Source organism: Cupressus sempervirens, chromosome 6 (genome assembly GCF_028749045.1).
Source record: "Cupressus sempervirens isolate cs-2001-9-10 chromosome 6, ASM2874904v1, whole genome shotgun sequence".
NCBI classification, from domain to species: Eukaryota; Viridiplantae; Streptophyta; class Pinopsida; order Cupressales; family Cupressaceae; genus Cupressus; species Cupressus sempervirens.
In genome coordinates, this window is record NC_143123.1 from 464,462,658 (window position 1) to 464,481,972 (window position 19,315).

At 33.8% G+C, this 19,315-nt stretch overlaps 1 protein-coding gene across 2 annotated transcripts in view; it reads left to right on the forward strand.

Annotated features, from left to right (window-relative positions):
- Positions 1 to 19,315, forward strand: part of LOC149553070 (pyruvate dehydrogenase E1 component subunit alpha, mitochondrial-like) — a 143,080-nt gene that overhangs the window by 100,654 nt on the left and 23,111 nt on the right. The window lies entirely within an intron of this gene.

The window sequence follows — 19,315 nt, forward strand, 5'->3', positions numbered from 1 at the left end:
AATGGTTAGAATCAAAACAATAACAAAAGTAACTATATTAATCTACGCTCTATTTTAACCTCAATCTTAAGGATGTCTCCAAGTCGGGCTTCCTAGCTCATAGCTACCTCACTGTCTTCCCGTGAGCGCATCCCTTAAGATTCTTCTTGGACGGTCATCCTCTATCCAAGGCTTCACACATATGCATATGTTGACAACATCAAAATATTCTGGCACATTGATTCTCGGCCATGGCAGAAAATGATCTTAATATCTCACATGCTCCATGCTTTGAGTCTCATTAATATCCATGGTGCTAACCACATTTGTTAACACAATATTATTCAATTTCCACTATTCCTCATATAAGGAATTGATTATCACAAATATGTTCCTTCATATCTATAAACAAATAAATAAAAATTCAATTATCTTCAACTATTATATTTCTCATATCTACACACATATTTAATAACTTAAGATAATTAAAGTCATCAATATTATTAACAACAAAATTCCATACTGTTATTTATCATTATAAAATATCACACATTAATGAATATATCAATATTATTATTTATCTTGAGAATTTAAGAAACATAATATCAAAATATTAAATATCATGTCAAAATAAATAAATATTTGAAATACAATTACAAAAATGCAAATATGTGTGTGTGTGTGTGTGTGTATTCTAATTAGTAATATGAAATAAAGACAATACTATCTAATAAACATCATTTCCTAACAATAATAATAACAAGAGACACAAGTGTCATAGTTCCTACCATTTGAATTTTTAGATTAAACAAAATAGAAGTAGCAATGTTCCCATTCAACATATATTAAATGGTAACTTTCAAAAGAATTTCAGATGCTCAAAAAGCACTGACTATCCAGAAGTGAACATACATTACAACAGTACATGTCTATAATGTATGCAATTAGAATCTTAATTCAAATATTTTGTCAATGACATTGATAAATTTTGTATGACACAATTCATGTTAAATCTTGATGTGAGTGACTTGCTATTGTTTGAACAATATAAAACTAACACACTTGCATTGGATACAAAGTCTTATTGCAATCATAAGCTTAATTCAAATATTTTGTCAATGGCATTGATAATTACATGAGACAGTCTATGCTAAATCTTGATGTGAGTGACTTGCTATGTTTTGAACAGTGTAAAATTAGCTTATTTGCATTAGATAGAAAATCTCGCTTCAGATAAGATGGTGCGTTGGTATATTAGCACCAAATTCACCTTATAATACAAGAAATATAAAAGATAAATAAGTTATAAGAAAATAATGCAAGAATAGAGAAAAATAGACAATTCACATAGTTCATAAACAGTTTTAGGTGAATTAAAAGTCATCTTCAACATTCTTATTTACAAAATTTATTGTGTATGAATACAATGTGAGATTGCTTAGATTATTCATTGATAATGAGTACATAGAATGCTAAAATAGAAAAAATGTAAGCCTTCTATTTTGTGCACCCTTACAATATAACTATAAAAAAGAAAATAATTTAGAAAGTTAATAACTATATTATCAAATCATTTACTGTTTATTATAAAAAATAAAGAGATTATTTATTTACAAGTTCTTTGTGGATAGTTTATAGAGTATAAAAATAGGGATGCAGATAGAGGAAGAGAGAAGGTTAAAAATTTATATAAAATTCAATATTTAAGTAGAGATATTCAAAGACATTTGAAGAACTCTTTATATAATCATTCTATATTCATAATAAAATATTTGAATTGTTGATCTTTATATTGTTTAAAATTTACTAGTATAATTTGAAATGTAAAAATTGCTAAATTTTTATTTTAATTTCTTTGATTTTTCAGAATGTAAAAGCATGATTCCTAAAGTTTTTGCAATGTTCTTAAATAAACTTTAATAAATAAATAATTATTAAAAAAAAAATCAAATATATTTATATTAAATTATTGTCATTAAATATTTATATAAATATTCTAGTTCACAATCAATAATTGGAAAAGTAAAATAAAAAATTAACATAATAATATAAAATACTAAAAATAAAATAAAACTGTATTGAAAAATATCAAGATTTAAGTTGTATTTCTTATATAAAGAAAATAGTCAACATGTCATGTCATTGATATAACCTTTATGTTTAAAATAGTTCAAAAAATGATTTTCCATGGTAAAAGAAGATTTCTAAAAAAGATGACATAAGCTATAATTAATACATAAAAAGTAGAGTGTACAAAATATCTTTATTTTTATGAAGAAAATTAATTTTACTCCTCACTATTATTGCTCTAAGCCAATCAGAGAAGAGATAAATTATTTTGTTTAAATCATTTAAATAGATGGGAAATTTAAAACTAGTTTATAGACATTTTTTTAAAATTCTTGACTTTGATTGGCTATTTAAAAGTTACTATTGTATCTAATGGATGCAATAGTATCCTGCCCATGGCAGGAACTAATAAGAACTTTTCTTATTAACAAGTAGATAATTTAAATGAAAAAGACATACCTACTATTCACTTACCCCTATAATTTCGGGATCTCCTTCCTCTATGTTTGGTGTTCTTTTAATTATATAGTTAAATTCCCTAATTTGCTCATTTTGGTGTTGAGTTTGGATATACTTTGGAAGTTGTTTTCCTTTACATATTATTTACTTATAATTTATATATCTTTCTTCTTACTTATTCCTTATCGCTTCATCCAGCTTTGGTGGTAGTTTTATGTCTTTTCTTTGTTTTAAAGAACGATTTTACTTTATCATTTTTCCATCATGTATATATAAAATAATGCCCACATTGTCAAGGGATGTGACTAGCGGGTCTTCTTATATATCCTTTGTGGTTGACCTTGCGATTTTCTATTCATTGTTTTAGGATAATTGATTAGTTAGTTACAAGTGTGAATTTCTTAGATTTATTTATGGATTTTTATTTGTTTATTTTATTGCTATTTTTATTTGTCGTTACTAATATGGAGTTGGATCAATTAACAACTATGGATATAATTTTTAATTATAATTATATTTGATTCTTTGGTTAAATTATTTAATTGATGTATAAGTAGTATTGATTAAATTAGTTATTAACAACGTTCCACGGGGACGTGTCCCCTTTGGTTTCGGGGTTGTACTCGTACCTGGGATGAAACGGGTATGGATTTTGGTCGTTCCCTTTTTGGCAAATTCGGAACTGTCTCCGAAACGGCCAATTTTTTTCGGTAGGAAACTTGGGGACGACCAACAGTACCGGGAACGGTTTTGCTATCCCTATACGTCCTTGAAACTGCTGGCCATCCCCTTTTTTCCAGCCAATTTGCTAAAGACAAAACACCCCTTTTTTTTTCTATTTTTTGCTGTCTGCATGGTCCTTAGTTGTCTTAAAGACAATTAAAATATGCAATCCATATTTGGTCCATAAAAACACTAACTCTTCTAATCATTTTTAGATTTGACGTACTTGCTAAGAGGAAGAAAAAATCATAAGAGCAGTAGCAACAGTGAGGAAAGATTGTGTTTATTGAGGAAAGATTGTGTTTAGTATTTTCTAACTATTTTAGCTGGACTTCTCTTTATTTCATTCTGATTTTAGCATGATACTTGAGCCTTTAGGCATTTTGATTTTTGTTATATATGTATGTAATATTGTCATAATGGAAGTACTTGGTATTTGCCATTTTATAATATTCCATGTATTGATCTTCTAAATGCCTATGGTGAATGGTTTATCAATGTTATGATATGCACATTTTCGAATTTTGTTTCTCTATATAAAAAAATCCCCTATGTTTTTAATTGTCGTCCCCTGACGTCTTGTCCCCTAAATTTTGGCTTCGACCCGTACCCATACCGGAAACACGTCCCTGTTCGCTAAAACATTTTTGTCCTAGAAACTCCATGGAGCATAGGTTATTAACTTAGAGAGGGGCTATTACACATACTGTGCTTCCTTGTGCATTCAAATGCCCAAGAAGAGCTTCCTAAGCGCATTCTTAAAAATTAATTTTGCATGTGTGTAATGTTAACCGGTAGGGTTGCTGTTGCACTAAAAGGTCGACTTGTCAATACTCGATACCACCACTAGACTTATAGAAGACACACAAGGCTATTAAACCATGTTGCGAATCTAGAGAGGGATACTGACCCATTGCCTACAATCCCTCTCCCAACGTTTCTCGCCCCAGCCTACAAAGATTCAAACCTGTGACCAAACTTTGATTTCCCTTGTTGATTGTTATGGTTGTTGTTACACCAAAAAATCGACTTGCCAATGTCGGATACAACCACTAGACTTATAGAAGACATAGGAGGCTGTTAAACCATATTGCAAGTCCAGTGTAATGTCCCAAATTAAAACTTTACCTATTTTCACTCTATACTGTTCCAAATCTTTCTCATCCCTAATCTATATCCTATTATTAAGTTTCTATATCCCTTTATATATATGTTAATCTCAAGAGTTGTGTCTCTTGGAACCATTATGTTAATAATATAATATAATATTATTATTTTACTAAACATAATTAATTAAGTATTACCGCACATTATCTAGTTGATTAAATTGTATTGTTTAGTTATATGGTTATTATTGTATTATTATTATTATTTTTTAATTTGATCTAATAATATACTATTAATTGTATATTATTTATTTATTTATATTTTGATGTGTCATCCATTAATTATATTAGTAGTATTATATATAATATGAATAATGGATCTTATATATATAATATTATTTTAAATTCTTCCTCTATTTATATTACTAGTATGAAATGGTATTGAATTATTATAATATTATATATTAAGATATAATACTAAATATAATATTAGTATTAGACTAGTTCATTGATATATAATATTATATCATTTTAGTATGCTATATTAATAATATAATTAAGTTAATAATAAATATTATAAATTACTCGTTCCTTAAATATTATTTATTGTTTCAATATAGGGATATCACAGTCCTCCCCTCTCAAAATTTGCTTGTCCTCAAACAAAGACAATTTATACAAATATTTCCATGTAAAGTTAGAATCCACAAAAATATGATTTAAGAAAACATAAGCATATTTTGCACATACATATTGATGCATAAATACACGAAGCAGAGACGAAGTAGACACATGAATGCATGACGACACAAAGTGTACACGATATAGATAGATGAAGACACGAAGCATACACGATGTAAACACATAATACACATGTTATGCAATTCCTTGATTAAGCCCTGTAATTTTGCAATTTTTTTGCGTTAGAGCACAAAATTAAAAAGTTTACTTTCATATTGTACTTGATTGTGAATTTGCAACCACAAAATCATTAGTACACATTCATATATAAATTTCAAAGAAAGGTGTGCTACGATAAATTAGTTTGAAGCTAAATCCATACTAATCCCAAGAATAGGACTTTGACCCCCTTGGCCTTGATGGCAGATGTTAAGCCTCCATTAGGGTGGTCTATTTAGATAATCAATATATCCTTCTAGGTTTAGAGGAAGAACTACAATAGGGTGACCTATTATCGAACCCTAGGCCCAAGGGTAGATCCTCTACCCCCCTTGGTCCCATATCATATGGAGTGGTGTACCTAGTGGGCTCACCATTCCGCAATATTGTAATTACCTCACTTCGATCATTACTCCCAATATAGTGCCTTTGTATGATGTAACTTAAGCCCATTCCACTGTAGGGCTTACCTAGTGCCCTTGTATGATGTAGCCCATGCCCATTCCACCACAAGCCTTACCTAGTGCCCTTGTATGATGTAGCTCGTGCCCATTCCACAACAGGCCTTACCTAGTGCCCTTATATGATGTAGCTCATGCCCATTCCATCATAGGTCTTACCTAGTGCCCTTGTATGATGTAGCACAATCCATTCCATCGCAGGCCTTACCTTATCTTGTGAAGGAATGATCTAATGCAGTAGATATATGTGGCCTATTGTCCAATTATCAAACTTTCCATTTTTCTTGCATTTGATCCACTTGGGGTCTTCTTCTAGTTTGATCTTGAGAATGATAGTTCAATTCTAAAGTGAGATTCTCAATACATTTTAAAATATAATCAAAATAAATAAATAAATAAATTTCATCTTAAAATTTTTAAAACTAATTTGAAAGGTAGACTTATCTTGAATTAAGTCCGCAATTTTTAGTGAATATTTTATTCTTCCCATGAAACCTTCATGATAAAGTGATCCTTCATTGCCATGCCACTTTGTGATGGCACCAATAAAAAATATATTTTGACACATTCGCAAACTCGCACTCACTATTCAAAGTCTATTTTTCACTTGTCTTTGGCCGGCCACCACTATGTTCTTTCTATCTTTGTGATCGATGGGTATTTCCACCTCAACTTCTTTTCCTTTCGTGGATGCATTGATGACCGTGTGTCACTAATCTGATATCTTACTAATGTGGAAGAGTATTGATTTCTTAAAATATATTATGGTCCATTTTCATTAGTTTTGTGGCAATTCCACATTGTTGATGTTTCTCCGATCGCTGCAAATGTACTTGCATTGCCTTTTGAGGTATATGTTTTCCATATGCAACATCCTCTTCTTATATTGAACATAGGTCATGAATAGACATGTCCCTTCATGGGACATGTCTTATTCAATAATCAAATAATTATTTTATGTAAACTTAACTATTGTTATATATATATATATATATATATGAATATAAATATATTTCTCTCATGTAATAAGTTTATATCTCACATAAAATTATATCTCATATATAATTACGTGTACAGACATATAGTTATCCAACTGAAGCTACCAAACATTAACACTCCCTCTTAGCAAGGGAGGATAAACACAAGACAAATATTACATCATTGGTAATATAAGTATATCTCAAAAGTTTTCCACAATTTAATATCACATATGATATCAAGAGTATTGATCTCTAGAATATCAGCATATGATATTTATTAATTACTCAAAACAAAGTTTAGATATCATATTTGATATCAAGAGTCTTGATCTCCCAGAATATTGACATTCGATATTCATCAAGTACTCAAAACAAGGTTTAGATATCACATTTGATATCAAGAGTATTGGCCTCCCAGAATATTAATGATATTCACCACTTACTCAAAACGTTTAGATATCACATTTGATATCAAGAGTATTGGCCTCCCAGAATATCAATGATATTCACCACTTACTCAAAACGTTTAGATATCACATTGGATATCAAGAGTATTGGCCTCCCAGAATATCAATGATATTCACCAAGTACTCTAAGAGTAATGGCCTCCCAGAATGTTGAGATGCAAGACATTCACCATTTACTCAATTTATTTTATCTCATAATACAAGTTTATTGTAAGATCGTCACCTTACAACAACTTCTCCAAATACAAGTGATGATCATTTGGAAGTCGTCACTTCCTCATGATGTACACAGGGGTAGGTCCATTAAAATCACATGGTCACAATTTATGAATCACAGTCCTCATGACTGTCACAATTTATAGATCACTAGGGAATCCATATCAATATGGTGTACTCTCTCTTAATTAATAAATCAAGTTCACTGAAGGTTAACCAAATAGTATCCTCAGTCTTCTCCCTTTGAATCTTAATCTCCCTCATTTTCCTACAATAACATTCTCAAAGGAAAAGAACAAGGTACATAGCTCTTATAGTACATATAAAAATACAAATGAGAGATTAACTGTGCGAGTAACGAAGATAGTTTGCAACATATAATAATTAGAAAATATTTCTCTTGTAGTCAAAGGATGATTCCCTTCAAACAAAACTTGATCAACTTTAGCATTTCCAATAGATTAATGCTTCAACCTCCAATATCATAGATACATGATTAATTTCATTTATTCACTTATCAAGAAATTCCAATACAAATTATATTGTCTAATTCTCTTATATTTTGTATTTCCATCTATACATATTTCTATACCAAAGCAATTATGGTAATGAAGGACATATGTATCCTTACTAGAAATCACATATATAGAATTATATTATCTCACCATAAAAAATATCAATTTGTAAATATCTACATATACTCACATGTATTATACTTACCTTTATTAGTTTGGTGCTCGGTGAGTCCTCTTGACTTGTGGTTTTGGACATCATGAATAGTTGTTGCAAAATGGTACCTTTCCCTTTAAAAAAATAATTTTAGCGCAATTTTGCCATGATGGCAGTGCGAACTCCCAAGAAGCCTTTTAATTTGTCGAATCCCTTTCACCGTGTTTTAATTTACTTTGTTCATGCCAACTCATGGTTTGACTTTGGTGTCGTCATCCATTTCCTACTCCATGTCATACTCAATTGTTTTCTACCTTATTTTTCCGTATATGTATTCACAGTCCGAGTTTTGACGTGTCCTTTGTTTTGCTATGCTCCTCCTAATCTATGATTTTGGTGTGGTCGCTATCATGTACCGTCCATTGTTATATTTGTTGATACAATGAATCATTTCTTCGACCTCAACACAAGCTAATGAATAGAGAATATAAAACGTATATCACTATATCCTAATGGCTTTGCACATCCTCTTACTTCCATAGTTTGTTTCACCTATCAAGATTTCCAGGAGACACATCTAATCATATGCGTTTTAAACTTATTCTCAATATCTTGAAGATCAAGTTATAAGATTGTCAAAGGGCTATTTCTACGTTTAATCCCAAATCTCCCCAAATGATAGATGGCTCTATTCTATCCCAGCCAAAAAAAAAATGCGATGTCTTGGAAAATCTCTATCTAGAATGCAAAAAGAGGATCATGACTAATCTTCAAGGGATAAAAAATTATCTGCATCCGTTAGATTCTCAAGCATTCAGTGTGCTTCTATCCAGCGCTTTATCTCTTCTCTCTCCCATATAAAATTGAAGCGAGATGATCTTATACAAGAGGAACCCCACCTGTAAATCTTAGAAGGTAATTCTATGGCATCATGTATAAACAATACAAGCTTCATTGTGTCTAATTATTGCACCCAACCTGCTTTGATACCATGTTGATGTTTCTCCAATCGCTGCAAATGTACTTGCATTGCCTGTTGAGGTATATGTTTTCCATATGCAACATCCTCTTCTTATATTGAAAATAGGTCATGAATAGACATGTCCCTTCATGGGACATGTCTTATTCAATAATCAAATAATTATTTTATATAAACTTAACTATTGTTATATATATATATATGAATATAAATATATTTCTCTCATGTAATAAGTTTATATCTCACATAAAATTATATCTCATATATAATTACGTGTACAGACATATAGTTATCCAACTGAAGCTACCAAACATTAACACATGTTTTATTTTGCTGTCCAAAATGAAAATCTTCCTCTTAACATATATATTCTTGTGCTGCCCGTTAGTTGTTGGATCAGTATCGGTTTCCAGTTTATTAAATTTCATTTTTTCTTTCCTCTTAATCTGGTGTTTTTCATGTGTGAATTGAATCCCTTTGCCAACTAACTTGGAGAATAGGGACAATTATCACAAATTTTATTCTTCCACTAAATACTAATACAATTTATATTGATATTTGCAATATTATAAAGATAATGCCTTATTTTCTCATTGATAATAGAGATTATAATCTTAATAGATAATTTCCCAATAGTGGAAGTTACATAACTTCAGTGTTGAATCTCTTTTTATCATCCCTCTATATTTGTGCTATTTTCCTTGTGGCTTGGGTGGATGCCTCGATGCTGGTGCAACCACTGGTGTTCACGCCACTATTAATGTTGATGTAGTGTCCTTCGTACTGGCGGGTGTGAGTGTTGAGGACGATGCTGCTATTACTATAGATGTTCAACGCTGACCTCCAATGGTTTAAATGTGTTGTGCACATTCCATGCACTTGCTTTTACCAATTGTTACGTTATGATTCAATGGCTATGGGTTTCGGTTATATGTTAATGGGCTTCAATGTACGAAATGGCTACAATGTGCTCGAATATTCCAAATTTTGTACTCTCTCAAATGCTGCCAATACCATTTGATATGCTCTTTTTTGGTCTTCCTTCCATGTTGGTAGTTAACTCTCTTAATTAATAAGGCTTGTATTGGTTTGAATGTTGATCTGCCATCAATATTGTCGGTTGTAATATCTATAAAATAAATATGTAGATTGTGCCGCCAATAATATAATGAAGTTCTTCATGGTTCTCTTATTTTCAGGCACGTCCGTGCTTGATATGTATATGTAAATCTATCTAGTCCTCTTTTCATTGTTTGATTGCTCCATTACTGATGGATGCCCATTCTATTCTTACTTCCTACCTTTCAAATGAAGTCTTTCCTTATTCTTTTTAGATGATGTTAAATTGCTATTATTCAGTGATCTCCCTTAAATGAATGAATGGAGTTTTTGTAGTATTCAAGGAGACAGATATTTGAATAATGATACTATATATTTTAAAGCTTGTCGCTGCTCAAGTTTGTCAATGATATCCATGACAATTCCTTGAATGCAATGTATCAAATGGATATTACTTTATATGCACTAATATTATGCTTGGTCATCTTCTCCTTTATTAATCATCTTCATTTTTTAACCGATCCTTTTTCCTGACTAGACATCTCTCTATTGTTTGCTCCCCCATGATATAGCCATTGGTGTTGATTATTTTGTCCATATGAACCAGTAGAATGAGATAGTATGTTGTGTTGAATGTTTTTAATCTGTTATATATTCTTGTTATTCTTTTAACTCTGGGCACTTATGCCAAATATAATAAAGCCACTGACTTGTATTATTTAATGACAGTGATCAAAATTTTCTTATTTATTTTTTAGGCTGGCAAGAACTAGGCTCTGATACCTCTTGTAATGTCCCCAATTAGAACTTTCCCTATTTTCACTCTATACTGTTCCAAATCTTTCTTATCCTTAATCTATATCCTATTATTAAGTTTCTATATCCCATTATATATATGTTAATCTCAAGAGTTGTGTCTAATGGAACCATTCTGTTAATAATATAATATAATATTGTTATTTACTAAACATAATTAATATATTTTACCAATTAAGTATTACCGCTACACTATATAGTTGATTAAATTGTATTGTTTAGTTATATGGTTATTATTGTATTATTATTTCTTGATTTGTTGTAATAATATACTATTAATTGTATATTATTTATTTATTTATATTTTGATGTGTCATCCATTAATTATATTAGTAGTATTATATATAATATGAATAATGGATCTTATATATATAATATTATTTTAAATTATTCCTCTATTTATATTACTAGTATGAAATGGTATTAAATTATTATAATATTATATATTAAGATATAATACTAAATATAATAATAGTATTATACTAGTTCATTGATATATAATATTATATCATTTTAGTATGCTATATTAATATTATAATTAAGTTAATAATAAGTACATTATAAAATACTCATTACTTAATTATTATTTATTGTTTCACTATAGGGATATTACATCCAGTGAGGGATATTTGCCCACTGCCAACACATAATGTTTTTTTTTTGCTCCTTAACCCTAAAACTGCCCTAAAAGAGGCTATTCATTCTTTATTCTTCTCATTTTGTTTGCAGTTGGGCTCTCTTCTCATTTGGTCTCCATTTTAGCATTTTGAAGGCAAGGTGATTATTTTTTAAGAAGATTGTTTGTAGGGTGTTAGATAGTTTTCCCAAAGGAGTTCTAAGCATGTAAGCTAAGCATTTGATACATTCTTGAGTCCTTTCATTGATTTTTTTTTTCGGAGCTTTTGATGAATTTTTCCAAGTTTGGGAAGAATTCTTTTTTTTTTTTTTTTCCATTTTTAAAAAAGAAATGAAGAAACAAGTTTAGCTATCTATATTATTATTTTTGTGTCATAATTTTTCTACTTGTATGCTTGACATAAATAGTTTATTTCTTTAAATTTATTTGTTTTCTTTTTAGATTGTATTGTGCGAGAATGACCACCATCGACAATCAAAGTTAAGTGGTAGGGCAAGGTGAAGGAAGTGATAACTTCAAAATTGATGTAGGATCTCCATTATGGAGACATACCACAAGATTATCATCGGTTCAAGGTGGTGGTTGGGGTCAAACTTAATTTTATGGGTCCTTTTGGTAAGGGAATGGAATGTGCAAAGGAAGAAACGATGAAAAGGGGATTATTGATGCACAATTAGCAGAATTTATAAGAAAACAAGATGTTGATAATTTGGTTAAAAAAAAGTTTTTATCATCCTCCATCCCAAAAGAAGAAAATGAAATTTCCCATTGATCTAGTTGCATCCTCCAAACATCCATTCTTGCAAGTAATTGTAGCGGGAGAGAAAGGGGAAGAAGTAGAAGCTATCGCCCACAAAAGAGGTCCATTGGATCCTATATTTAAAACGATGGCAAGAGAGCTTGTTGATTACGCCATTGCATGTAGCCTCTATGCCAATGGCCTTCCTCTAAACTTGGTGAGATCACCATATTGGAAGGAAGTGTTGGCAGCCACCAATAAAGCACCGATTGATTACACTAGTCTTGGGTATGAAAAGGTGCATACTACTCTATTGCAAAAAGAGAAGACTTGTACAGAGAGCTCTTCAACCAATTATAAATTCTTGGAAAACTTTTGGTGTGTCTATTGTGTCTGATGGATAGAAAGATACAAGAAACCAACCATTGATTGATGTGATTGTCGTGTCCCCCAAAGGCATAATGTTTTTGAGGATGGTTGATTGTGAAGGAGAAGTGAAGGATTCACAGTTCATTTCTAGAATTCTCATTGATGCAATAGAGATGGAGATGGTGGGTAGTGAGAATGCGGTCTATGTGGTTATTGACAATGCCTTAAATTGTAGGGTTGTGGGTGCTTTGGTTGAGAATTGGTATGCCCATATCTTTTGGACACCATACATTGTACACTCCCTCAACTTGGTCATGCAACAAATTGTTACCCACATAGATTCAGTGAAGCAAATATACCAAGGAGAGGAGATACAAATGTTTTTGACAAAACACCACATGTCACAATCCAATTTAGATCATTCTCCAAATTGGAGCCGTTGAAGGTAAATTATAATTAGTAAATTTCATTTATTTATTTAATTTGAATAAATTTTATGTTCATGTTCAATTATCAAATTGTATAAAACTTTGCTAGTATTGATTGACATATTGTTAACTTGCTTAGATTGCTGAGATTGGATCTCATACTATTCTTATGAGATAACTTGTCAAGGTGGAAGGGGCATTGAACCAAATGGTTATTTCTAGTCAGTGGGGTATATGGAAGGATTCAAGTTCTAAGACAGTCCAAAAGGTGAAGGCTTTGGTCTTGGATGATGATGGGCTCATGTGCAATTTGTATTGGATTTCACTAAGCCTATCATGACTATGCTTCGTTTGCTGTTACAAATTCACTTTGCTTTGGGGATTTGTATGATGTCATGGACACCATGGTAGAGAAGGTAAAAATTTCCATACAAACACATGAGAATGACCCCACAAAATGTGAAGCCTTATGCAATAAGGTGGAAGCAACCATTCATCATTGTTGGGAGAAGATGACTACCCCATTGCACTTCCTTGCATATGCTTTATCTCCAAGGTACTATAGCTAGGAAATAATTGCCATCGCAGATAGAGTTGCATCATATTCGGAGGAAGAAGCTGCTAATGGGTGCTATAAAGCATTTGCATGAATCTTCCACTATGTTCCCCTGAGTTTTCAGGATGGGGACGGCGGGGGATGACGGGACAGGTTTCTGGGAAAACAATTTTTTTTGTCGATTTTGGGACGAGGGGGGATGAAAAACGGGGATGGCTATATATATATATATATATATATATATATATATATATATATATATATATATATATATATATATACAGAGAGAGAGAGAGAGAGAGAGAGAGAGAGAGAGAGAGAGAGAGATTTTAAAATATACATGTCATTCATTCAAACATTATAGAACCTTAACATACAACATTTGAATGCCATCTAGGAAATAATAACTGATTTTAGTATTCAATTGTCAATATGCATATCAATATGTGAACACAAATATTTAAATATAAGTTTAGCAGTGAACAATATCATAAAAAGCTGAAAATCTAAAATATGCCCAAAGGCTAAAGGGCTGCCAAAAAGTATCAATGTATCATCATCATGTTCAAGTTCAACATAGAAAACAAAACAGAGAAAAATGAAGTAGACTGCTGCTCCTATTCTGCCTCTGTCGCCATGGCATCAAACTCCTCACTATCATCCTCCATAGGAAGCGTAGTCTCATATAATGGAACCCCTATTACAAGATTCAAGAAGAGATGGCAGATTAACGGATTTCCGGATAATTGATTGATTAACAGAGGAACAAATGTGTTCCTTATAAAGAATTACAAGGACGTTGTTTCTAAAAGAAACAACGTAGACTAAAGACGGAATTAGAAACAAAACTAGAGATAGGATAGGAAACATTCCTATCTGGACTGAAAACAAAAGAGACAGGATAGGAAACTTTCCTATCTAGACTGAAAGATGGACTACAGACAAGTAGTTGACTATTATAGAAAGTATAAGATATTATCTTAATACCCTCCCTTAATGGTCAACGTATGGATGTCGGAACATTTTGTGATAACTGAGACCCTCCCTGGATCTATAGAATGTTGAAACCAAGAAGCTTTGCCAGAAGACTGCTATGACTCAAAATAAGTTGCAATTACAAAACTTCGTTTTTTTTGGGAAAAACGGTAAAACCTAGAATCTCACGCAACCTTGTGTATTACAGACAACTTGAAATGATTTTTGAGGAGAAAATCAACAAACCCAAAAAAACAGGAACAAATTCAGAAGGCGAAAAATGTAGCTTCGCCTTGATCAGGAAGTAGAGAAGTCGGACGCTGCTTAACACCCAGAACAAGTTGATCGGTGTTTCGATATTCGAAGATTGCGATGATGCGCTGCTTCCAGGTTCCATAATTGCGACCATTGAATTTGGAATTATGCTCGAGCAGAATATTTGTCAGAGATGCCATGACACGTTTTTCAATGAAAACTGTGAAAATCTGTGAAGGCATGTTCTTCGAGGTAAAAATACGGAAGACCCAGAAGAATCAGAGAATGACCCATAAGAGAGCTTGAAAAACCCAAAAGGAATCTGCTATCGTTTTCTAGATTCGCTGGCTCGAAAATCAAGGCATTCAGAAAAAACGGACGACAACCCAGTTGAGCTCTCGAAAAACCCACCAAGAATTTGCAAACAAAATATTTTTTGGACCCCAAAAATTAGGGTTTCGAAAAAAAAGGCCTTGGCTGAAAAAAGCTTGAAAAAACTTCAGATTTCTTAATAAAAATGGCGGATTTTTTTTTTTAGGGAGGTTTTCTTCAAGGATCGATGTGCATGGACGAATGGGGCTAGAGTGTGCTGAACAAACACCAAAAAATGGCGTGAGTTTGCAGAGCCGAATGTAGAAAATCGTCTGCAAAAAACTATACGTTTTTTCTTTTTATTACTGCTCCCGTCTTTCACTGGCAGAGGGTCTCGGTTTTGCTTTTGCCCTTAAAAAACCGCGGACTTGAACACGCAAGCTGTGAGCCGAAATCAGAGAACCTGTGGTTTTTTTTTTTAGCACAAAAAAAACGTGAGTTCCTCAGCCACAAATGCGAGTTCAGAAAACACGAGTAGGAAAGAGAAAATTGCGAGTTGCAGATGAAATCGTCCACGGTTTCCCTCAATTTGCAAAACTTGCAAAACTTACAAAAAAAATCTTCCCACGATTTTCAAAAAAGAGACCTAACTGGATTTCGAAAAATTTGAGCAAATAATTTCGAATGAAATTATAAATTTTTCAAAAAGTTCAAGAAGTAGGCTCTGATACCATGTTACAAGATTCAAAAAGAGATGGCAGATTAACGAATTTCCGGATAATTGATTGATTAACAGAGGAACAAATGTGTTCCTTATAAAGAATTACAAGGACGTTGTTTCTTTTAGAAACAACGTAGACTGAAGACGGAATTAGAAACAAAACTAGAGACAGGATAGGAAACATTCCTATCTGGACTGAAGACAAAAGAGACAGGATAGGAAACATTCCTTTCTAGACTGAAAGACGGACTACAGACAAGTAGTTGACTATTATAGAAAGTATAAGATATTATCTTAATAACCCCAACCAATCCTGGTGTTGTGTCACCCTCATCTATTTGGGCCACATCCTCAGGCTCAACATTCCACTGCAAAGCTGGTGTTTGCGTATACTCTGGAGTCTGACGATCCAAAAGTCGAAGAGCATGATGCACTATCACTAGCTTCTCCGCTCTTTTAGAGGTAAGTCTGTTCCTCTTGATGGAGTAGATAAATGAATATCTAGACCAATTCCTCTCTGCAATTCAGGAACTAGCAGCTTGTGCAAGGAGGCAAGTGGCAAGTGTTTTTAACTTAGGTATCTCTCCCATGCCAGGTCCACCATCCAATAGGATCTCTCTGTGCCCAAACCACTCTATTCAACCTTGCTCGTGGCTTACCCAAGTTTGGGCCATGAAGGTTGGTAAAGTCAAAGAATTGTGCATGAAGAGTAGAGGCCTCTTGAGCTGAACACATCTTATCAATGGCTCTTGTGAAGTTATCCAATACTTTGGGATCATCATATGGGAGGCCCCTACCACCCAACTCTGCATACTATTTGGGATTTAGAGAAAAGGCTGCCATATGAAGTGGGGTATTCATTATGTTCCACCTCCATGTCACAATAGGCCTAATATGCTCCTCATAAAACTCCAATGTAGGATCCTTTGCTACAACAATTCTCTTCATCTTCCCCAACATGCTGTCAATAGTCTGATATATCTCTCCTAGTTTCAACATATCTAATGACATCTACAATGGGTGCTTTGATAGAGAAAATATATTTGCAAGATGCAAACAAAAACTAAAATTAGAATTAGAATTTGATTTTTTTTTAAAGATTGTTAGTATGTAAATCAACAAGCAAAAGACTAACATTAAATTAAAAAATCAGCAACTTACCTCATTGTGGACCACCGACTCTCATCAAGGATCCTTTGCGTCACCGCTTTTCCTTCAGAGGACTTAGAATTGGACCATTGTCCCCGCTCTAGATTTATCACCATCAATTGAAAGGCCTGATACACCTCAATCATCCTCTCCATCAAGATGAAATATGTGCAATACATATAGAGATAATTATAAATTAAAATAAAGTTAAACATTAATGATTTAAAACATCACATGTAAGTTTGTAACTATTTTCCCTAATGGGTAACAAAACTAATGCATACATAAGGATAGGTACTTAACACAGAATGGAAGTAGAGAACAATCATATTATATTCATTGCTTAGTCACCGTACACAATAGTATTCAATACCAATATGTCTCAATGAAAAGGAATAAAGTTTAATTTTACATATAGTGTTCGAGGGGTTGTGAGGTGAACCATCGCAACCGTGTGACTCCCTCGGACACCAACTGTCTAACTACCCATTATCCCAGCAACATCATCTACCCCAAAAGAAAAGTCGTCTCTTGACGACTTAGAATTTTACAAAATAGGGGATAATGAACTAAATACATCAAAATAGAGACTAAGGGGAGGTTGCATCCCTAGAGTGGCCAATGACCGATGCAACTCATAGACCTGGTCTGTCTGAATGCGCAAGTCCTTCTATGTCCATGTGTTGACCTCCACAGCCTCCTTCAGTAGAAGTGCTGCCTCCATAGCCTGTGCTTGAGCTGCCTATAATCCCTTTTCAGCCTTATCTTTGTCTTGCAAGAGCGTTGTTTGCTTTGCTGCCCATGCTGTCTATTGGCTAACCAATTTAGCGGCTAGCTTCTCTCGAGCCTTTGCCTCTATCGTGCTGGACCTCACAACTATAACCCTTACCGCCTCTCTATCCGCCTCTACATGCTGCTGAGCATAATAAGTGTCTTTATACACCACTACTATCTCATGTGCAAGCTTCACCATGGCTGTGTTGCATGGTCCCAAATCGGGTTCTTTAGCCCAATTGGCCAGCATCTCTGGCATCTCCATGGCTGGCCATCCTCTTGCCTCAAAGGAGTGAAAACGCTTGGCACAGCCCCTCCAGATATAGGCTTAGCTCAACTGCAATTCTCTTTTGCGGGTTAAGGCATGTTGTCCAATGATTCAACCTCTCTTCAACACATTCTCCAGAGTCTTAATGTATGCCATGGTTCTCTCTACATCCGACCTATAGTCTAGCCCATCTTCAGTATCGACATCCTGCTCCGTATCCATCTCTGCCCCTTCTGTGGTGGCAACGTCCACCTCCGATGCGACCCCTTCATCTTTGGGCGCATCTTTAGACTGTGGCACCCTCAACTCTTGTGGTGCTAGATTGGAAGATACTCTAGTCATGACCTCTCCTCATGTCGTGGATTGGATGGAGGGATTGATATCTATATGGGTGAGTTAGAATTCCTGTCTTAAAAATGCAGTGGCTTGATCCATCACTTCAATACCCTTGACCTCTGGTTGTGCTAGCTAGGCCACACCCACAGGTTCGGCCAACAAGGATGAAGCTATAGTAACAATAGCCTCTGTGCCAATCACCTCAAGTCGAACTTGAGGCTCTGGTAATCCACTCTCATCTGGCTCTGGCGCTTGGTGCATCTCCATGAACCCTTCAGCTGGAATTGCAGCTACTAGATTTGGGGCAATTGAATCCACGGGAACATCCACGCCTTGAGCTCCCTTAGGGGTGGCTAGTTGGGATGGCTCCTCAACACCCTCCATCTAGGTAGATACTACTACTGTGGTCTCTGTCATGGCCGTGGGTGGTGTCATAACAATCGACGCATGCCTCTGGCCAAATGGTGGAATAGGTGGCATGGGAGTGGTGGCTATCAAATACGCCAAAGTAGGCAACTGAGGAGTGAAGAGTGTCCTAGGTGGGGACCCCACATCTATCTCATCGTTCCCAACCTCAACCGAAATACTATCTCCCTTTGAAATAGTCCCACCACTCTTCGTGGTATCCTCTCGACCACTATTAGTGTCATCGTAGGTGTCTAATTCTTGCATCACCTTCTTGTAGCCAACCATTGTGCCACTCATGTTCAAATGTCGTTAGTAGAATATGGGAGGCTCATCCTTGACCAGCTTGGCTTTTGGTGGAACCTCTAACATATCTACTGGAATTTGATGCAATGCTGCCTCCAAAAATAATCCAATTGCTTGGTGCGACATGTTAAAAGTCCTACGTTGCAACATCATAAACTCCTCCATGCGTTCCATCAAGATTGAGGCCTAGTCTTAGACCAA